At 43.1% G+C, this 23,302-nt stretch overlaps 1 protein-coding gene across 9 annotated transcripts in view; it reads left to right on the forward strand.

Moving 5' to 3' along the window:
- Positions 1-23,302, forward strand: part of LOC308485880 (uncharacterized protein) — a 131,636-nt gene that overhangs the window by 10,210 nt on the left and 98,124 nt on the right. For 6 of the 9 annotated variants that reach the window (XR_013990796.1, XR_013990797.1, XR_013990798.1 and 3 more), the window contains one exon: positions 5,071-5,234. The exons of 2 other annotated variants lie outside the window; for them this stretch is intronic. The gene's annotated coding sequence lies outside the window, so the exon portion shown is untranslated. Of the gene's footprint in view, positions 1-5,070; positions 5,235-10,003; positions 10,209-23,302 lie in introns of those variants that run through there. One more of the 9 variants, XR_013990799.1, reaches the window with a different exon arrangement.

The following is a 23,302-nucleotide window of genomic DNA, read 5'->3' on the forward strand; positions in this document are numbered from 1 at the left end:
TGCTTAATGGAAAGGGAAGGGGAAACAAACTACCCATGCCTGCCTTGTAACAACAAGGTAAACTCAATCCCATGCTCGCCAAAAGTAAAAAGACATTCTAAAGCACTCTGAGAATGAGGTAGAAAGCTGGAAGCTCCTTTCACAGGGTAGGAATTATTATTATTTTTGAGAAATTTGAGAACAGGTTTCAGAACAGCATGAACTGCTGAGAGGGGCAAGCAGAACTAGAACCTATATTCTGCTAACTCTGCTTAAAATCTTGTGAAATGCAGTGAAGACTTGCTTTGCTTATCCCTTATCCTTTTGTTAGTTTGTTTAAAATAAAAATGCTAGCATCAATGATACGGGGAGGCACACAGTGGAGAATTGGGGGGAGCTGCTCAACATGTGTACAAGATGTAAAATATTGATTCTGAGACAACTCCCTTCAGAAGTTTGTATCTTAAAAGTGAATTAAGGGAGAGTGAACTGATTTAGAAAAACAAACAAGGCAAATGTGCTGTTCTAAAATGTTTCCAGACCAAATCCAAGCCTTTCCCAAATGTTTTTGCATGAATTCAGGCTTGTTTCTTTATTTTGTTTTGTTCCATCCTCTGTTTGGTTGTCTTGTGCTTCTCTGGTGGTCTCATGTTGGTGGCATGAGACAATATTATATTTGCCACCAGGTCTGTCTCTGTCTCATACATGCTCCTACTGGAGATATTTATGGACTCTTTCCCTCCTTTGTTTCAACAAAATACCAGAGAGGTTGCAGTGAACTCTTCCCATGTATTTAAACATCACCAAAAAGTATTGTCCAATATGAGATATATGAGATCCAGAAATAGTCTGTCTCTCATTGTATGGATTGGAAAAAAAAATATGAAAAAAATTAACTATTTGACTGAAGTAACTGAAGACTTGCTTTTCATGCAAGTTATAGTACAATACAGAGTTGGGTATCATGTCATCCAGATACTGTTGCACTCTAACTCCCATCAGCCCCAGCCAGCATGATGGGTGGTATAGTGCAACATCTGGAGGGCTACAAGTTCTACACCCCTACTAAAATATCAGCTGAATTTCATTTTTTTCTAATACTTTTAAGGTGGATTTGTCTGGACTTGGGGCCCCTGTGGATCTAGAAGGAATCTGTCAATCCCCTGGCAGCATATGACATCAGGTCACTGAAAATTCAAAGGAAGAGTATTCCTTTGCAGTCCTGGCTCTTTCTTTGCATACAAAGCTTGAAACACTACAGCAGGGGTAGGGAACGTCTGAACTGTGGGCCATATCTGGCCCACTAGGGGTTCAGATTTGGTCACTTCCCCCAAACCATGCCCACTTGCCCCACACCAGATGTCACGTGTGATTTCAGGTGTGTGGCAGGTTGAGATGCAGCTGCCAATGCATAGGAAGCCTTAAAATGCAGTCCCATTGGCAAGGGAAAGCAGACTTTGGCTCAATCATGCAGCCACTGAGAGCTGAAGCCTGCTAGATCAGGTGTGCTAGCAAGTTCTCCATTCTCACTCAGTCAATGCTTGCAGAAATCAGGCTTCATCTGTACCATCCATTAGCTGATGAGCAATAAAGTCAAAGCATAAGGCATTCTAAATCACCACACAGGGCTCTTTGCAAACCCTGCGTGATGTCCTGACTTTGTAACCTCAGAGTGCCAAATCACCTGACAACATTATGATGGAGGTGACTGACAGGTGCCCCCATCTGTCCAATTTGGCCAATAAGGCTAGATCTGATACGAATCAGGCCCACAGAGCCAAAAAAGTTCCCCATCCCTGTTCTACACTATAGAGCAAATGCTATGGTTGACAAGTTGCTCAGAGTGCGGTCATTGTTCTTGTTAGAAGATTTATTATTCATTCTTTACCATAAGTTCCCAAGGATGGTCACAACAATTTAAAATACAACACTGAAACAGCTATAAAACTCACTGGGTGACCTTAGGCCAGTTACTGCTTTTCAGCCTCTTCACAAGCTTTTTGTGGTGATTAAATGAGGACTCGGAGTACCATGTAAACCGTATTGAGGTCCTTGAAGAAAAGGTAGAATATAAATGCAACAAACAAGAACAAAATAAATGCCCTCTCTAACATTGTGGAGCTCAGACATCTCCCTGGCATACTGGGGAACTAAAGGCTCTGAAGCAAGAAGGACAATGGCTAGAATGCGGGTGGCAAAAATTCCTGAATGAATCTGACTGAACATGAGTACGAGCACATCTTTGTGTCTTCCATGTAGCAGTGGTGATAGCAAATAAGGCTTCTTTCTCCACTACCATAGCATCCTCAAGTAGCAGATGTCTTCCTTCACATTGACTTGCCCATGTTCTAAGAGCAGCAGATGAGGTCCTCCTGGTGGTCCCTCCACAGGTGAGATCTAGGAAAAAGAATCTTCCAACCCAGCCTATTGCCAGCTTCAGAGAATGCTGAGCACATCACCGGCTTGGTATTTCCTCTTGAAATGAACGGTGGTATATAACAAACTAAATAAATAAAATCAGTTGAGGGCAGGCTTAAAAGCTAATTTGTAGATCCCCAAAAGGTAAAGAGCATGTTCAAAAAAGGTCACCACCAAAATAGCTTTCCAGAGATGGGATGCTTTAGATTTTCCTGGCTCAGCAAAAAGGCTTGGCCATAGCTAGGCTGTCAAAGAGGAGGTATGCAGCCCTGTTAGAACCACATCACATTGTGACAAGAAGCATGCAATGGCAATTTTTCATCTCTCAACTTAAAACACAGAAACAAACAAGCAAACAAACAACTGCTGCTACTAAGAGAAACATTTCTGATGGCTAATGAATAAAGACTGAGATATACAGGTCCCACGAGGTCTTTAAATTTGTAACAGAAATACCAGAAAGACAGTAAACAAAGCTATAACAATAAAGGAATAGCAGTCTATGAGTTACAGCTAGTGAAAACAGAATGGATTTATAGGAGACAAATTTATTGTTAGGAATTATACTTGGAGGAAGGTCTGGCTTTGATGCAAAGCCAGAAGCCACCAATAAGATGCTTCGGATCCCTTGATGTGGGTACCTGGGCTGCAGACTGCAGAGCATTGTGTGGTTTCAGACCAATAGTTTTAAGGGGTCAAAACAGAGTATGAGTAATGGGCAAGGGTGGAAGAGAGATTCTTATCTATAAAATTAAATCACAGGCAGAAAAATAGAATAGTCTCAAATCTATATAACAAATAAACTCTAGTATGTTTTCTCATTTGGAAAAAAGAGAGAGAGCATGCCTTAGAAAGGCTCCCTTGAACTTTCCATTGCTTAAGGAAGGAGGGAAGAAATAACATAGCCTCTCAAAATGATATGTTAAAAGGGGGGGGGGGTTCAGTCATCTTCTTTGTGTGTGGCCTACTTTTTACTGAGGTAACAAACCAGTATCTGGGGTGTATCTGCAGACTGCAGGTGGAGACTCTCATAGTTTAGAAGTTTCTCCATACAAAAGGAGGAAAAAAATCTTCCACATAGAGAACTAGCATGTCAGGAACAAGGCAAACCTGGGATGGGCAGAAGGTGATCAGTATCTGTCAGGGAACTGCCATCAGTGCCGGAGGGAGAGAGCAAGATCCAGAGGGATTCCAGAGAGCGTCCCGGGATTGGGAGAGGCAGCCCATCTTCTGGGGAAGAGAATCAGCGTAGCACCAGTGGAGAAGGGGGGCAGATGGGGGAAGCGGCGAGGCGGTCCCATGACTCCTTGCCGGGGACCAGCGGGGAGAGTAGGGGTCCTCCGCTGCCTACGCCCTCCTTGCGCCGAAGGCTTTCGCTCAGAGAGAGTAGGAGGAGACTAGGCGTCAAAGAGCTTCTTTGCTGGAAGAAGTTTAAGAAACGCCCACTGACGGATTCTGCCAGCGATTGAGACAGCCACGGGTGAGTGGCTGTCCGGACAGAAAAGGTTCACTCAGGCAACCCAGCCAGGTGTTTGCACCGGCTTACGCACGAGCAACCCCTAGAACCACTACAGTATCTGTGTGATCTGCAGTAGATCGCCAAGGATTTCTGTCTCCCTATTTAGGAAATCCTCTTTGACAGGATTATGAACTCGGTTTTTGTACTGGAAAAAAATCATGACACCTAGTTCCTTCACTCTTCCATCGCCACCGCTATTTTTCAACCAGCCCCAGCTTTGTTCTAGTAAAAAGCAAGAAAATCTCTCAATGCTGTTCATCCAATACAGTGGTACCTCGGGTTAAGTACTTAATTTGTTCCGGAGGTCCATACTTAACCTGAAACTGTTCTTAACCTGAAGCACCACTTTAGCTAATGGGGTCTCCTGTTGCCGCCGGAGCATGATTTCTGTTCTCATCCTGAAGCAAAGTTCTTAACCCGAGGTACTATTTCTGGGTTAGCGGAGTCTGTAACCTGAAGCATCTGTAACCTGAAGCGTATGTAACCTGAAGTGTATGTAACCTGAGGTATCACTGTACCCCTTTCCTTTTGCACCAAGTTTCCATATAGCCTCCAGCTAGATGGCTAGTAGACAAATTCAGAAAAGGAGCTATCACAGAGTTCTGGAGAACATTAGTTCTTCAGTTATGACTGTGGAGGAGCCAGGAGCAGATTCCAGCATCGATGGGACTGAACTTTGGCCCAGTAGCCGGGACCTCACTTGCAAGCTACTAGAACCCCTGGAATTAGATAGTCCTAAACCAAACAGCAACAAAAAACAAGCCTACATCGGACGCACACTCCTCAAGAACTTCTATGCTCTCCATGGGAAACTTCATGACCTTCTACCCTCTGCCACCAGAGATGCTAGGAAACCCACTTTGAAAGAATGGGATGGCAACTAGGACTCCAAGCAAAGGGGCTGTCCATTTGAAAATATCCAAGTGTGGGGCAGACCCTGGTTTAGTAGTAGGGACAACACGGATGTAAGGTCGGTCTGGTTCTGCAGAACAGTAGTAGGAACATCAGTATGGGTGGTGAAATTGTACTCTAGCCTCCCCCACAATGCAAGCTCAGCTATAGGAAAGATTGAGCATAAGAACAGTAAAGCCTGGAAGATCAGGCTGGAGCTGCCCTGCCCAGTAAGGATTTACCTCTGCTTTATCTCTGTACAGTGACTTCCTGGGAGGTGGTGCTTATCTGGGAATCTGCTTTCAAAGGGTTTTAAGGACAGTGAAGAGGAGAAGGTGGGCCCACACACAGGATCTTGTCCAAGGCCTCCCCCAAACCTGGAGTCAACAGTGGTTGCTACTGGATCATGCTGTATCTCAGCTTCCAGGTATGCCTTGAGTTTGCCAAGGCTTAATTAATTACACTGAGAATGGTGGGTCGTCACACCACACTATCATGTCATTGTTAAATACCACTCCGTAGTTCATGGCTTTTTTATATGGCTGGAGATCAAAGGCACTGGTATTTTCTCCAGATCCCTCAAGTCCGGTGAACTTAAACATAGTGAGGCTGCAGCCATAAGGGCACTAAACTAGAAAGCAAGCCCAGCTGATCCCACTGGGACTTAACTTCTGAGTAAATAGGGTTGCACTGTGACATAACTAATGGCCAGCAATTTAACATACAATTTAGCATATGACAAGTCAAGGCAGTCTGTGGCAAAGTTTTATGAGAATATTATAGACTGCTGAAATCAAAACACACTTGTAATAGAAGACAGGCCTCCTACAACCGTAAGTACCAAAGTATGGGCACACTTTTTCCACAGTAATCTTACTCCATACAGGTCATTTGTCAACATTTTTGTGTGCTGCATAATGGCAGTGCACAGCATGGTTGCCATTTGAGATAAATTCAGCTGCTGTACTCACTCCTTGACCCTTTGGATGAAATGTACAATAATTTGATTCAGAATGATTTGACTGAGCAACAGAAGACCCCACCTTCTTGACACAAGTGTTAATGTGATAGATCTGGTAGTTGCTGGTTTTTCTTAGTCATTTGATATTTCCACTTTTTGTTGAAGCAAGAGTGCATAAGACATAAATGTAAATTCTTTTGCTTCAATAAGCCCAAACTTCCAAACCTCAAAACCTGGGCTTTTGCCTTAGCTCAAGTTTCATTAGTATTAATTATTTTCATGCACATATTTTCAGCACTCAAACTCAGTACGTTGTGAGAAAGTTTTGGCATTGATTTGACTTTTTTTTTTAAAAGAAAAAGGCTTTACACAGATTGGTTAGTCACACCTAAAATGGGTGCACAGTAAGAAACTGTAAAGTGTAATATAATAAACACAGCATCATTATTTATTTATTAGGTTTTAGATTTGTAAGCCATTGGAGGTGTGGGTTAGCTGTGGCTGTGGATTTGACTGAGAGTCTCTTTTATAGGCTTCCAGGTATTGGATGAAAATGCTTTGGTAAAAAATAAGCCCACTGAATCTAGTGAAATAAGTTAAATTCAAAAGTTCACAAAACATTGAACAAGTTTTTTTTATTTAAAAAAAGTATGTGTGCTTACCAGCCCAAAAAATCAAAAGATAAGAACAGGAGTGGGGAATGGGAGCTGGCAAGCAGGCCATATCTTTAGCTCTCCTACCTCCTATGGGTCAAATTTGACTTGTGGGTGGGGCCACTCACCTGCCAGTCACCTGGCATCACAATGATGTCGGCTGACGCTGGTTGGGACTTCAAAGCATTACACAAAGCTTGCAAAGAACTATGCACAGTGCTTCAATGCACCACTGATCACCAGGCTTGAAGTAAATGCCCACCTGCTGGTGGGCAGCAACTTCAAGCCTGCATTCCGCTTGAACTGACTTCCCCACAGGGAAGTCGATTGCATAGCCAATCCTCCAGGCTTAAAGTCACCACTCAGCAACCAGCTTTCTGCGAGGATGTGGGAGGACTTAGTCACACAACCGTGTCTCTACCTGCCTCATCCCTGATGCCACATATGAGGTCATGGGCTAAGCTGGGACCCATGCCAGGTCAAATTTTAGTCACTAGAATCTTAAATCAATAGCTGGGTAAGGGCCAGAATGAAGCTAGGGCCAGAATGAAGCTATGTAGTGTGAGTTCTTCTTACTACTGATGCTGGTTACTATTATTTATGGAACCATATTTGTTTTGGCTCTACTAAAATAGACTTTAGAGTTCTGCAGATGTTAAATGCACACAAAAAAAGCAAGCTGAGGAGGGGGCTGCAGTGTATTGGTGGGCCCACCCCAATTTTGTTCCACTCCTGTCATGTCTGAAGTAACACTTGTAAATATGACAGGTTGCTTCAGACCTTGAAGTGAATAAGGTCAGTTGAGATGGATCCTGCTTTGACTACTGTATATCCAGTTTTCTAATTTTTATGGTCAATTGCCTTTTTACCACAACCCACAGGAGAGATATTTCATCATCAAATTGCCAGTTCAAAAACAGATGAAATTTTGCTGCTGTTTATTGTTATATATATATTCTCATAGTAATTAATTACTGCATTAAAAAACATTGTTATATATTTGTAATATTTGCTGGCCCTGGGGCCTAGCAGTTGATGGTGCAGGATATATATTTTACATAAATAAATGCATCTTGGTCAGCCTTGATTTGTATATTTCAACCAAAGACCACATTATGGAATGTTGATGGATTTTGGTGTCTCTGCTGGACTACATTCCTCAGGTTTTGCACAAGACAGTTGTCTGGTTATATATTGCTGGAAAAGGATTAAAATAGTCTACAGGGTAGAAGGAAACCCATAAAATGACTTCTCCTCAAATCTACCATAAAGGCTTTGCTTTAACCCTGCTTTGTGTTTTGAAATCCATGAAAATTGTTAAAACCATGACAAATCGCAAACTTTGTAGGTGCTCTTCATTAAAAGCGCCATGAAGCAGTGCTAAGTGAATGAATTAACAAAAGACAATCCAGCAAGTTGCCCTTTCACCTTTTGACACTGCATATCCAGGTCACAAGGTGGTGTAGACTGAGGGTCAGACATTGTGATAATGTAAATTAGTAGCAGTGCTTTGATGTGAAAGGTGATGGCGAAATTTGCCCTTGCTGAATCACAGGGTACATCAAATACATAACATGAAAAAGTCAAAATAGTATAAATATTATATATAATATAAATATTATTATTTAACATTACCCATGTTTCAGTTGCTACTAATCTATAATGAGCATTTCCAGGTGTTTTTTTTTTAAATTTTCACTTCTTTCAAGTGAAGCTAGCATCTCTGCCTAAATGTGCCAGCATTATCCCCACTTTCAGCCTTCCTATATTTTATCTCAAGTCTGGAGGAGGGTGTGTTGGCATTCATAGCCCAAATGGGACCAGGCACGCTGAGGACGGAGGGACTGGCATGCTTGGGGGAACGCCAATAAGTACAAGAGAAGCAGGAAAATTGCTTGTCAGGTGACAACCAGCCCAATGAGAACTGGGCATGCATTGAGTCAGCAGGATAACTGGGAGATGGGGAAATGAATTATGCCAGTGAAGAAGAGGATGTGGTTGAGGCAGTCCAGGAGGGAGCCTAGGGCCATAGCCCAGCTGAGAGAGAAGCCAAACAGTGGTGGAGGAAGCCTCTCGGGCACCTAGGGCGGCGTGCCCAGGGGCGGGGCGAACCGCCCATAGGGGCAGGGCACGATACCCATAGGGACGGAACAGGGCACTCAGCATCCTGTGCCATCACTATGGATGCTGTGTGTGCCGTCCCATCCCATGCCCTCCCTATAGGCTCTGTAGCGTACCCCACCCCTATGGATGCTGCGCGCCCTGTGCCGTCCTGTGCCCTCCCTATGGGCGCCATGTGCCACGGGGCACGCATCGCCCATAGGGACAAGACGGGGCACGCAGCACCCATAAGGGATGGGGTGTGTGGCATCCATAGGGATGGGGTGTGCAGTGGGGCCTCAGCCGCCCTACAGCTTGGGGGGAGGCAGTGGGCAGACAGCGCGGAGCCTGCAGGCACCGAGACGTGTGGCTCATGCACACTGCAGGTGATGAGTGCCGCCCCCCATTTTATCAGGGTGACACCTGGGGCGGACCGCATCCCACGCACCCCTCTTCCTATGCCCCTGAAGCCAAGAAGCTAGGGTGGTGATGGAAATGAGGAGAGTTGAAGAGGACAGCTCTACTTCAGTGTCTCTTCCTCTCCTGTCCTTCACTCCATTTATCTCCTCTTTCTTCCTCAGACAGAAATGAGCAGAAGATCGAGAAAGAGATACACACATATATTGAAGGTGCAGAGAAAACCACTCACAGTCTGGATAGGTTATTTCTTGGTTTTCAGTGTTCCCAGGGTTGAAATTGAGAGCTGCCCATATACAGTACATCAGTAGAGAAATCCACAATTTTAACGTAGCTGTAGGACTGATAACAACTGTGTCCAACACAACTCTCAAGGTAGGAGCAAAAAGAAGTTGGGCAAGTTCCTGCTCTTTCAAACTTGAGTCTTATTTAGTGTGGGTCACTCTAAAAAACAAACAGGCCCCGTTCTGCTAACACAGATTCTGAAGGAAATGCTGTTTACTGTCTCCATTCTGCAGGTTGGAAGGGGCTGGGGCTGAGGGCCTTGTGGCAAACTGCAATATTCAGTGTGAATTACACTGCTGAACAAGTTGAGTGGTTCACAAGAGCCCTGCAGTGTCATCCAACAATATTTAGACCCCTATTTCACTTAATATTGCAGGTCAGGCTGATGCTAGTTTCAGTTTCTAATACCTGCCCGACCTCTCAGTTCTCAACAGTTCTCAAACTGCATGCAAAAGCCTAGTACTCCATTGACTTTCATTCAGAGTGGGTTGACTTTTAAACGATGTGTTCTAAAACTAAGCAAAATGAAGCAAGAGCAGGGACTCCTGTCAGTCTGATGATAACTTGTTTCCCAAGCCCTCTCAGCCATAGACTCAGGTGACATACATGCACATTCACCTGGGGTGCTGCAGTGCATTTTGTTGCAGGCTCCCCTTCAGCTATCTCTATTTAAATCAATTCTTTCAGTGGTTTCTTACACATGTTTTATGCAGTTGCTGACTCTAATCAAGATTTTAAACCCTCTCTTGTTTCTAAGTGTGTTTGTTTTGCTTTTGGCAGAGTGATACTCAGACTGAATTTCTGAGCATCTTTCAGCTACTCTTGGTGCAGAGGTTGACCATTCTTGGGGAACAGTACCAGTCTGAGAACCACATGCATGCACCAATGTTGTGAGTCAGAGAAGAAAAAGAACTCCCATAAAACAGGCAGACTTTTTTCTCTCCCTCCTCAAGGCAAAGTCCAATACAATGGAGAACAAAGTGAATTGTTTCAAGCATCTGTATCTTTCCCCCTTCTCATGTATGGTTTGAACTTTCATCCCTAAAACATCTATGCTCGGCTTGTGTAATAGGATTTTGGTGGCAGTTGGCTGTGCATAACTGAGGGTAGAGTTTGGCCCAAAGTACATGGGAAAACAAAGAAAAGTATGTTGTATATTTTCTTGGGTTTTGCTGAACATTTTTACAAAGCCCAGCAGAGTCTCATTAAGTTTCTCTTATCCCTACTAAGGAGGGAACAATTCCTGTTCCCCTCCTTGTGGCAGCAGACAACAGAGTTTAAGCTGAAAGCAATAGTATACAGCCAGTGTGGTGTAGAGTGCTGGACTAGGACATGGAGAAACTCGGGTTCAAATCCCCACTTAGCCATGTTTGAACTTGACATAGTCAGTACCTTTCTCAGACTAAGATAACAGGGTTTTTGTGCAGAAAAATGAATCAAGGGAGAGAACCAAGTATGCCACTTTGAGCTCTATGGAGAGAAGCCAGGATAAAAGTGTACTATACAGAAATAAACAACCCAGGATTGGAGGTGTATTGAATGTAAAATAACTTCAAGGCTATATAAAAAAAAACAACCAGAGGACCTTGGTATGGTGTATTCATCCTGATTTGCTTGTGCAAAGCTTACACAGTAAGATTATATCTGGTCTTTATTTAGCATTCATTCTGATTTGTTTGCGGGGTAGTCATATGACAATGAACATTCCTCCTGCATTCACCCTCATTTGTTTGCAGGATGTTTATACATCTTCCCATTACTCATTCACTCATCCCACACTTTTCAATGCATTCCCCCATCACTTTTCAAACCACAAATAGTCCAGTTCTTTTTAAAGTGGATTTGATATGCTAGGGCAACGGGGCCCTTTATTCCACTTTAATTGCCGAAACCTAAAATTAACGGTATGCGTTTAAATCCCTTCCACAAAATAGAGCAGTCCCAAGAAATGTTTGGAAGAAATAAGGTATGGGCATAACTGAAATGTCACCTTTCTGTTATACTTCAGTTTTATACCTTTCCATGATCCCCCCCCCAGTGGACTCACAGTCTTAGATTTTTTTCTGCACGTCCAAAGCCTCAGCAACTGAATATGGGTCTTAAACTGTAAACATTTTGAGGGAGTGGTTAGTGTTTCCTTTATTTCCAAAGGATCATGTTTTCTACCCCTTATGCATGTCATAGTATAGCCTTATGCCAACGAAGCCTTGCATAAGACCCCAATTGGTCCAAACCTCAAATTATGGTCTTAGGTGCCCCAAACTGCTGGCTCTTTTTGTGCTGTAGCAAGCAGCCATACTTTTGTTCTGAAGCTAAAAAATAAGTAGTAGTCTTTGACCATGTACCATGGAGTGGCCCTGCCTAATGATGAGTTGAATTTTTTGTGTTGGATTGAACAAGATCCTAACCTCAGGTGCAGAATTACAGTCATAAAAGATGTGGATTGGGACTGTGGCATGGGGCAGAAGGGGTTTAGCATTTGCACTGGTTATTCTTATTCAGAATAACCACCCCACCCCAATTGCTATTTGATTGGATTGGGGGCCTCCATTTGCACCTGTTGGTGAGATAAGCCTGTGGCTCTTGTGGAGTAGGAAGACATTTCTGAACTGAAATCTTCCTAAGGCAAAGAGAAGTGGGGAAGTTTTGGAGAATAGAAGCCTCCCCAGGAAGCCCACCTCAAGCTTACATTGCTGTCTTTTTGGCATATGGGCTGGATCTAGGCACATCAAAGAAGCATTTCAGTTTAAAGCGTTGTAAATTTAAACAGGGAAAACAGGAAGAGAAAAACGGGACTCCACGTCGCCATCTGGTGGCACAATATAACATCACACATACAATGCATATAAGTCACTTTTTCTTTACCAGTCTAGCTGAGTCCCTGGTTAATACCTTTCTGTTATTTCAAGTCTTAAGATCTGATCCAAACCCCTTTGGTGTAGTTGGTGGTAATCTGGTGGTTGTTTTCGTTCTGTGCTGTATGTAGTCTTTTATCGTGCTGGCTTTTCTAATTTGAGTCTTTATGCTGGCCCCCTCAAGTCAATTGCGGTTTTTGTTGCCGTATGATTTTTATTGCTGTATTTTTATTCTCTTTATTTATATGGCGCCTAGAACAATTATTTTATGAGACATCTCGTAAATATAAATAATGTGCTTGGAAGAAGCTAGTTGTGTTATGCACTGCCTCGTCTGAGATATGTTATGATGCCTTTTTCTTGGTGACCCTTTAAAACAGCTGCTACTCTAGCAGCTGCTCTAAGAGTATTGGAGCACATTTCCCACCAGCCTCTCAAACAGATGTAACAGAGAACAAGGCTGTATAGAAGCTGGAATGTCGACATATGGATCTTTCCTCATTGTCAGGCACTAGTTCTGTTCAGGTCAGCTATCCATGTAGAATCAGTGTAGGTGAAGGGGGATGGGATTGTCTGATGTCTCCACCTCTGCATTTTGGACAGAGTTTGGGCATGCTCAACAAGGGATGGGTGAACCTGCCAATTTTGATTTCTCTCAGTTTCTCCCAATTTTCAGTTCAGTTCTCCACACTTCCACATCCGTTTAAGGTTTTTTAAAATTCCTCATGAAAACTCACCAGCATTTTAGTGAAAATTTCTCCAGATATGCACATTTTAGTATATAAATTTTCCTAATACACATAATTTTGCAAAGCAGTTGTGTCCAATGTGCTGCTGTTTGGTGTATTATTTCTACTAATTTAAGCATTTTATGCATACTTCGCCTTGCAAAAAGTGGAGAAGAGTTAATTCTGAATAATGGTTGTGTTTCAGTTTTTGTATTGATTTAGAGAATGTGAATTTGGTAGATTGGTTTTTAAATGTGAACGGAATCAACTTTGTTCCCCAGCTTTACACACAAGCAGATTAGGGATGGAGCCATGACACTAACCGCCTTGCACCAGTGTTACTGCCATGTACTGGGAGGGGTAAAGTGGTGGAGAGATGAGGTTTGAGCAGACACACTGGTGAAAGTGGCAGATTGGCTCTGCCAGTGCATCCATGCGGCCTGACCTTGCAGCTGCCTCCCACCTCCGTGGTACATGGCAGCAACGTTGATGCCAGAAGGGTTTTGCTTTGGCTCTACCACATCATATGACTGTGCATTCAGAAGTTATGAGGACTGCACGGAGACTGAGTGTGAGGAGTGCAATCCTAATGCTCCATGCATTGATTATACACATATTTGAAAAAGGCGCCTGCTTCTTGGGAGAAAAGCAATGGCAAACCTAGACAGCATCTTAAAAAGCAGAGGCATCACCTTGCCAACAAAGGTCCGTATAGTTAAAGCTATGATTTTCCCAGTAGTGATGTATGGAAGTGAGAGCTGGACCATAAAGAAGGCTGATCGCCGAAGAATTGATGCTTTTGAATTATGGTGCTGGAGGAGACTCTTGAGAGTCCCATGGACTGCAAGAAGATCAAACGTATCCATTCTTAAGGAAATCAGCCCTGAGTGCTCACTGGAAGGACAGATCCTGAAGCTGAGACTCCAGTACTTTGGCCACCTCATGAGAAGAGAAGACTCCCTGGAAAAGACCCTGATGTTGGGAAAGATGGAGGGCACAAGGAGAAGGGGACGACAGAGGATGAGATGGTTGGATAGTGTTCTCGAAGCTACCAGCATGAGTTTGACCAAACTGCGGGAGGCAGTGGAAGACAGGAGTGCCTGGCGTGCTCTGGTCCATGGGGTCACGAAGAGTCGGACACGACTAAACGACTAAACAACAACAACTATGGCAATCTTGCACCTGATTAAATTCCTTGTCTGAAATTATTCGAGTTACAGTGGTGCCCCGCAAGACGAATGCCTCGCAAGACAGAAAACCCGCTAGACGAAAGGGTTTTCCGTTTTTGAGTTGCTTCGCAGGACGAATTTCCCTATGGGCTTGCTTCGCAAGACGAAAATGTCTTGCGAGTCTTGAGATTTTTTTTCCGCTTTCCCCCCCCTTTATCTAATCCGCTAAGCCTTTAATAGCCTTTAATAGCCTTTTAGCAGCTAATCCGCTAAGCCTTTAAGCCTTTAATAGCCGCTAAACCGCTAATAGCGCTAATCCGTTAAGCCGCTAATAGGGTTGCTTCGCAAGACGAAAAAACCGCTAGACGAAGACTCTTGCGGAACGGATTAATTTCGTCTTGCGAGGCACCACTGTATTATAGGAGCCATGCCTTCTATTTTATGCGATGCCCTGCGCTCAAGCAAGCCACCATGTTCATTCTCTCTGTTCATTCTCACACAGTTCCTCCCCCACCCCGCTTAAACTAGCAACACAGGTACAAATACTGGCACCATAAACTGCCCCCAAATTTGACCCAATGAACCTCTTGGCTAAACAGGAGCACTCTGAGAGACTACACAGGGAGAAAAGTGATGGTTGATGTACTTACTACAGCTTCCCATCTTCAGTCATTAAAGGTTTCCTCAAGCATAACCACAATACTGAAAATCATTCAGCAGAGGTTCTCCTTCCATGCTGGCAATGATCACTTCAGTAATGTTCCAGTAAACACTGAATTACAGTCAGTGTCTCCTAAAAGACTCCCTCTTAAGATGATACCTTGTGTGATGAATATCTTTCTGCCTTCTTGGGTTATTACTCTCCAAGCTTGCGTTAACATTTGTTTGTTTTAACTGGTTCCTGTATGCCACACAGGCTTCTTAAATTGCCACAAAAACAGGGTTTTATTGCACTAGGCAAATATTTGGAACCTGCTAATAGCTGTGGCGTTTGCATTCCCTGCACTCTCTCACTGTAAAGAAAAACAGCAGCTAACAGTATAAGACAATTGTTAAAATGCCTGAGTAGCCAAGAATAGTTTTATAATACAAAAACACATGTCCCCTTACAAGGCAGGCTGCGGGCTGATGAATCAAAACAACATACCTTCTGAAATGCTGGATGCAATTCTCACTCCATCTGTTATGGGTGAATCCCAAACCTTGGGAACATCTGGGTATCACATGCTCCAATTTCCCCAAGTTTTATCAGCAATGGTCCCATTTTGTCCCTGGTTTTAATCTTTCTTTTCTTGTTTTGGAGAGGGGTGAGATTTTGTCGAAAAAGAGACACTGGGATCCCACAAGTCTGCAATCTGAAATGGTTCCCATTGGGATCAAGGATGAGAAAATAGGCAAAGAAACTTAACATTTAATGCAGTGTGTGGTCCAAGAAAATCTGAAAGGGAAAGGTTACAACTCTGTTTTGCCATCTTACCCTACAAATGAAGTTTTGAAATAAAGCAGCAGTTGGCCAGGAAATCAACAGCTGAACTGTCTGAGATACTGCAACTTTGTTTCTCAAGCATGCCAAATTTGTTTGCACTTTAAAACTAACTTTTGTGTAACACCCAACATTCCAAAGAAGGGTTTTTTTGGTTTTTTTAATGAGAAGTAAACCACTTTGTACTAATGTTTATTATTGCTCTCGCTGTGGCATCATTATAAACCTGTTGCTAATGAAAGTGATGCTTAGCATGTTTACTCCTCAGTGGTGGCAGTTCATGCTCCAAACAGTAAGACAGTAAGAGCTTTGGCAATGGAATGGACAGGCTTGGGAGGTGGTGGACTCTCCTTCCTTGGAGGTGGTTAAGGAGAGGTTGGATGGCCATCTGTCATGGATGCTTTAGTTGAGATCCCTGCATCACAGGACTAGATGATGCTTGGGATCTCTTCCAACTCTGCAATTCTGTGTCTGTGATTCAAGTATCTGATGGGGTGCAGAGGCTGCATTTGCTAGCCACATACTTGTCTTTCTCTGTTAAGACTATAATATCAGCTCTGCCTGTACCCAAGCCAGTTCATCCGCAAGGAAAGATCAGCTTAGCCTCAGCTGGATATAAATCCCAGTTTGCAACTCATCACTTTTTTCTTAAAGCTGATCTTCCTCTACTCTCCTTTTGTGTCTCTTGTCTTCTTAGTTTATTAGCCTGAGGGTAGAGCCCCCACTCTCTTTTAACGTGGGTGGTGCTGTGGGTTAAACCACAGAGCCTAGGACTTGCTGATCAGAAGATCAGCAGTTCAAAACCCCGAGACGGGGTGAGCTCCCGTTGCTCGGTCCCTGCTCCTGCCAACCTAGCAGTTCGAAAGCACGTCAAAGTGCAAGTAGATAAATAGGTACCGCTCTGGCGGGAAGGTAAATGGCGTTTCCGTGCGCTGCTCTGGTTCACCAGAAGCGGCTTAGTCATGCTGGCCACATGACCCGGAAGCTGTACGCCTGCGGACAAACGCCGGCTCCCTCGGCCAATAAAGCGAGATGAGTGCCGCAACCCCAGAGTCGGTCACAACTGGACCTAATGGTCAGGGGTCCCTTTACCTTTACCTTTTTAAGCTGACGTGGGAGAAAATATTTGTCTGACGTGTGAGATGAAAATATAGTTGAATGACATAATACGTACATGAGACTGGCATTCTAACTCTATGTAACTGGGACCTTCAGTGGGGCTTACTTCTGAATAGACAGGGGGCTTATCCATACTTACCTTTCCTCCGCTCTTTCCAGACACAGCCTGCACTTTCAAGCTCCATGTCCAAGTGTTCTTTTTCTTTGCTCCTGAACTTTCCCCATGAAAAGCGGCTCTTTAAAGCTCAATTGGAGCAAATGGCAAACCCAGGAAAACCCAAACTGATGTTTGCTCTGATTAAGTGCTAAAGGGCAGGGCAAAAGGTAAGTATAGATAAGCCTCTGGTTAGGATGGTAGCCATAGTCCTATCAAAATGATTCTTCAAGATTTAGCTCCTAAAGTCACCAAATGCTGGGTCTAAAACCCTCCAGTCAAGTTCCAGCCCTCTAAACCAGCTCCTGTCCAAACCCGTCATCCTCATTATGTGCCTCAGGGCTATATTTCCAATTACTGTATTAGAATCATAGAGGTCCCCTTATTCTACTACTGGCTGCATATGTTGGGGAAATCTTTTAGGATTTTCAGATATGAAGTTCTTTTCAACAGTTTGTTGCCTTAAGGCTTACATACTTTTACATGGCAAAAAGCTACTGTTCCACACACAATTTAATTCCATATGTTTTCTTTACATATGTGAGAAATAAGTGGTAATATGACAAAACAAGCAATGAGTGCAAGGATGCAAACGCTCATTCTGCATGAAATGGGGGGAGTCCTCCTAGCTATATTCCTTTCGCATGCTCCCTGTTGTGTACTTACCATGTGGTTATCAATCCTGATTGTTGTGGATTTCCTTAAATCTAGTTCAGCCATATAAAAATGCTCTAAGAGGTGCCCTCCTGAAGAAGGGACCACAAAAGATTATAAGATCCGTTTATGCTTCCTGGTGTAACAAGTTTCACTTGCCTTTTTCTGGGTCCCCCCCCCCCCCATGCTTTTATTTCAAATAGTCATCTAGCATAGCAAAGTTGTTAGTGATTATTTGTCAGCTCTGAAAATGTGCGACCACTTGCACCATATAATTCCAGTCCATGCTTTTCAAATACCTTTCCCAACAGCTATGGATGGTGGGGGATTGCTGCCTGAGGGATTTTGTTGTTGTTGGTTTGTTTTGCTTAGCAAGCATCCTAGGCAGGAAAGGAATTCTCTATGCATTGTGAATTCCTCTTAAAATTTAGTAGAGGACCTTATGGGAAAATACCACAGATTCCAGAAGACATCATAAATGGGGACTGGTGGAGCCTTTTCCTCCATATTTTGCTGGTCATCCAAAGGTCATATACCAGATGTAAAATTGACTATTTGAAGCATGGACTGCTGTACCCTCATTGATCTGCATACATGCCAGTGTCATGCATGACAGGGCTCTGCATTTTTACAGAGTTAGCAGCTCATGCCTTCTGCATATTTGTGTATGGATTTGGATTAACTCGAATTAGTGTTATATGGCACATACCATGCAGATCATTTATATAGCGTCATCAATGTATATGATGAGAAAGAACTGCTCAATGCCCACTTTGCCTCTGTCTTCACCCAAAAGGAAAGCAGAGCCCAACCTGGTGATAACAGAACAAACAATGCAAGGAGGGAGCTGCAGCCCAAGATGTGAAAAAAGGTGATAAGGGAACACCTAGTGACTTCAAAGGAATTCAAATATGAGCTGCACTCAAGAGTACTAAAGCACCTTACTGATGTAATCTCAGAGTATTTGAGAATTATTGGAGGTCCCTGCAGATGTCCCCATCTTCAAAAAGGTGACAGGGGGAGGGGAGGGAGAAGACCCAGGCAGCTACTGTTAGGTCAGCTTGACGTCAATACCAGGAAAGGTCCAAGAACAGATAATTAAACAGTTGGTCTGTGAGTACTTAGAAAAGGATGCTGTGATGGCTAAAACCCAGCATAGGTTTCTCAAAAGCAAGTGATGCCAAGCAAATCTAATTTCTCTTTTTGGTAAAGTTACAAGTTTGGTAGATCAGGGGGATGCTGTAGGCAAAGTATATCTTGATTTCAGTAAAGCTTTTGACAAAGTACTCCATGATATTCTTGTGGAGAAGCAGGTAAAATGTGGGTGGGATGAAGTAAGTATTACGTGGATTTGTAGCTGGTTGACTGACCCAACCCAAAGTGTGCTAACTAATGGTTTCTTGTCATCCTGGAATAAGTACCAAGTGGGGTGCTGCAGGGTTCTGTCCCGGACTCGCTGTTGTTCAACATCTTTATAAATGATTTGGATGAATGAATTGAGGAATTGCTCCTCAAATTTGCAGATGACACTAAATTGGGAAACAGAATTGGGATTCAAGATGACCCTGACAGATTGGAGAACTGGACCAAAACTGACACTATGAATTTCAGTAGGAATAAATATAAGGTTCTACACTTAGGCAGAAAGAACCAGATGCACAGATGTAAGACGAGGGACACTGACTTGCCAGTAGTACATGTGAAAAGAATTTAGGGGTCTTAGTAGACTATAGGCTTAATATGAGTCAACAGTGTGATGCAGCAGCAAAAAACCCTAATGTTATTCTAGGTATAGTGTCTAGTTCAAGGGAAGTAATAGTCCCACTCTACTCTGCCTTGGTCAGGCCACACCTGAAGTACTGTGTCCAGTTCTGTGTGCCACAATTTAAGAAGGATGTTCACAAGTCGGAACATGTGGGGGACGACGACGGCCAAGATAATCTGTGTCCAGGGCAGCTGTTTACCAGCTCCATCTGGTACGTAGGCTGAGACTCTATCTGCCTGCGGACTGCCTCGCCAGAGTGGTGCATGCTCTGGTTATCTCCCGCTTGGACTACTGCAATGCGCTCTACGTGGGGCTACCTTTGAAGGTGACCCGGAAACTACAACTAATCCAGAATGCGGCAGCTAGACTGGTGACTGGGAGCGGCCGCCGAGACCATATAACACCGGTCTTGAAAGACCTACATTGGCTCCCAGTACGTTTCCGAGCACAATTCAAAGTGTTGGTGCTGACCATTAAAGCCCTAAACGGCCTCGGTCCAGTATATCTGAAGGAGCGTCTCCACCCCCATGGTTCTACCCAGACACTGAGGTCCAGCACCGAGCGCCTTCTGGCGGTTCCCTCACTTTGAGAAGCCAAGTTACAGGGAACCAGGCAGAGGGCCTTTTCGGTAGTGGCGCCCTCCCTATGGAATGCCCTCCCATCAGATGTCAAAGAGAACAACAACTACCAGACTTTTAGAAGACATCTGAAGGCAGCCCTGTTTAGGGAAGCTTTTAATGTTTGATGTATTGCAGTGTTTTAATATATATATTTTTGGAAGCCGCCCAGAGTGACTGGGGAAGCCCAGCCAGATGGGCGGGGTATAAATAATAAATTATTATTATTATTATTATTATTATTATTATTATTATTATTATTATTAAATCAGGGCCTGGAAACCAAGCCTTTTGAGAAACAATTGAGGGAGTTGCGTATGTTTAGCCTGGAACAAAGGAGATTGGGAGGAGATATGATAGCCAACTTCAAATATCTAAAGGACTGTCACATGGAAGATGGAGCAAGCTTGTTTTTTTCCTTCTCCAGAGGGCACGACTCAAACCAATGGCTTCAAGTTACAAGAAAGGAGATTCTGAGTAAACATCAGGAAGAACATTCTGACAATAAGAGATGTTTGACAGTGGGGTGAACTCCCTCAGGAGGTAGTGGACTCTCCTCCCTTGGAGGTTTTTAATCAGAAGTTGTATGGCTATCTGTTGTGGATGCTTTAGTTGAGAATCCTGCATTGCAAAGGGTTGGGCTAGATGACCCTCAGAGCCCTTTCCAACTCTATAATTCTGTGATCCTGTAACTTCTCGTTGCAGCTGTTCTGGATAGGAGGAGGAGCCCAGTACTTGCTGAGGCTCATTCTCGTGATTTTCCACTATGATTAGCATCATTTCCAAACCAGCCATAAGATCACCAGCAGTTTTGCAGCCATTCCACCTAGTCCACACCATGCCCCACATATGACCTGTACTGGAAATAGATGTCATAATAGGGTTACAGTGAGCTCTTCAGAGACCCTGGAAATTTCAGATAAATGGCATAAACAGGATATAGTTTTATTTTTAAAAATAAGGAAGTACTTCCTTGGCTGCCCAGCCTGGTCTAGTTTCTGCTCAGTGCTTTTTTGTTGGTTTGGCAGGGGGTCAAAACTTCAGGGCTTGATAAATTTTGGCTGCTGCTTCAAGCAGTGCTGGAGCTGCAATAAGAAGAACCTGCCCAGTGCTGTGCCTCAGAATGATCCAATGTGAATGATACTGCATGGTGAAGTGACATCACTGCAAAGGACATTTTTCATGAAAAAAAGATGGCCGCTCACACTGGATAGGGGTCAAGGTGCAACTAACATAGTCCGGATGCAATGCAGTGTTTGATTTTGACATTATTTTGACATTAGGAGAAGCTGTATCTAATTTTGAGAAGTAGTTTCTAGTAAATAACTTTACAATTGTTATTATACAGCCTATTACGTTTACGTGTTTTTTCAAGTGTTTCTAAATGTTTCAGAAATTAAAGATTTCCCAAGAAGTCATTTATTAAGGCCCCTAGTATGTGTGTGTGTGCATTTTTAAACTCAGTGAAGTTTGGCTTTTAAAAGTGTGCAGTGTTATAATATTAAGATATATCAAACTATTACATCCATTTACAGTTTTTCTTTGGACCCCCCAGGCATGTGGGTCTCCAATCAGAGGATTACTGAGAAACCTCAGATATATAACAAAGTCTATGTTCTAGTAAATATTTGTAAAGCAAAAGCCTGGGAAGAACCCACAGTATATTTTACTGCTGATAATTTAATAAATCTGTGGCATGTCTGAAATTTGTATTGTAAATGTTGGAATGTGTGAAATGATGTTGCATTTAGAAGTTAGCTGGCAAAGATGAGGTGTGTGAATGATGTTTGTAATTCCAAAATGTATAACTTAAATCTATATATTGAGAATGATTGTCTTCCTCTCTCTGAAGGATGCAGTGGAAATACCTAATGGAACAAATAGGTCAAATATACTCGGTGTCCTAGGTCTCTACAAAAAAGAGCTGGGACACTCAGAATTCTAGCTTGAAATCAGGGATTGCACAATTACATCATAATCAGCCACATGCGGCTTGTGAACCGGGGTATTGCTGGCTCCTTTGTTAAAATATCTTATGAAGAGAACTCCTCAAAAGGAAGGAGCAGAAGAAAATATTTTACACAATTTGGCAATATCAGAGCAAAGAGAAACTTTAAACTTTAAAAACATGCATTTTAACTGACACTGTACTAACAAACTTATTCATGGAATAAGCCAGAAAAGGCATGATCCCACCCACCTCTAAGCATTTCTATAGTTCAGCTGCTGCTTGTTTTAATGGGCAGTAACCAGAACAGAGCTCAGTGGCACCCAAGGCTTCATGTATCTGAAATTCTTGCTATTATAGACAACAGACAGTTGTGTAAACAGCTGATTACATTCGTGGAATGTTTGCTCCCTGTGTTTAACCGATGGCATACTCTCAGTTACAGTAGTTTGTTTGCCCTGAAATTAAGCAATAATGATTGAGATGCAGAGCATTTCCTGGGGATTAATGACCAGTTGGGAGTAGTACTTGGCCTGAAGTGTAGCTTTTGGCCATTAACCCCAGCTGGCCATTAAATATAAAGGAAATGCCATGTCTTAAGCTCTTGCTTGTTATAACACAAGCATATAGAGGGCGCACACACGCACACACATATCTGCAGGTATTTGTTTGCTATCAGTGGTTATGTTTCATATGGAGGTTTACCTGCCACTGCTGTCTCAACATAATGCAAAAGGAATGTCCGAAAGAAGAGATATTGGGTTGCATCAAGTGAGGGATTTGCCTCTGTAAAAAGCCCTTCTCGCAGGTTGGGATCCCTGATTCTCACTAATCCCTCATATCCAAAAACACTTTCTAAATTTTGGGGAACCCTCTGGAATTGGTTGAGATACAGTGCCTGAGACTGCAATCGGTAACAAGTTTCAGCAAAAATCAGATGCCCTGACTGTGGATCATCTAGTCCAACCCCCTGAAGTGCAGGAATATACAGTACAGCTGTCTCATACGGGAATCAAACCTACAACATTGGTATTATCAGCACCACACTCTAACCAGCTAAGCTACCCAGGCTCTGCACAAGAGCATGCACTTTCCGTTAAGGCAAGACCACTGGGGTTAACAATAAAATCTACCCAGTGTACTTTTCAGTGCCAAATTTATATAGACGCAGAATTACCACCTAGCCCTTATAATATATGGTTTTCTTTCTGAAAACAATAAGCACCTGGGACAGAAAAAGATTCCACAAAGATTTATTGGGATTCCCACCACCACCACCATTGGTGTGCTTCATTGTCTCAGCGACCGTTAATGTATTGGGGTAAAAATTGTCCTATATGGATTTTCAAGCAAAAGGGGAAGTAGATAAATGCCCTTCTTCTGACCCAACACAAGCAGAGTGTTAGGTGTAGGCTGGAAAGAGGTGAATCTGACACTCAGCTCAAGCATGTTAACTGAGGACCTGAAGCAAGTTGTTTTCTCTCAGCCTCAGTTGTGCATCTCTAAAGTGGGAACAATAATGTCTTACCTCACCAGGTTGTGGGTATAAATAAGCAATGGAGATGTTATCACCCCATACTTAAGGAC

The sequence above is a fragment of the Podarcis pityusensis genome (assembly GCF_964106645.2).
Source record: "Podarcis pityusensis genome assembly, chromosome: 9".
Classification (NCBI taxonomy): domain Eukaryota; kingdom Metazoa; phylum Chordata; class Lepidosauria; order Squamata; family Lacertidae; genus Podarcis; species Podarcis pityusensis.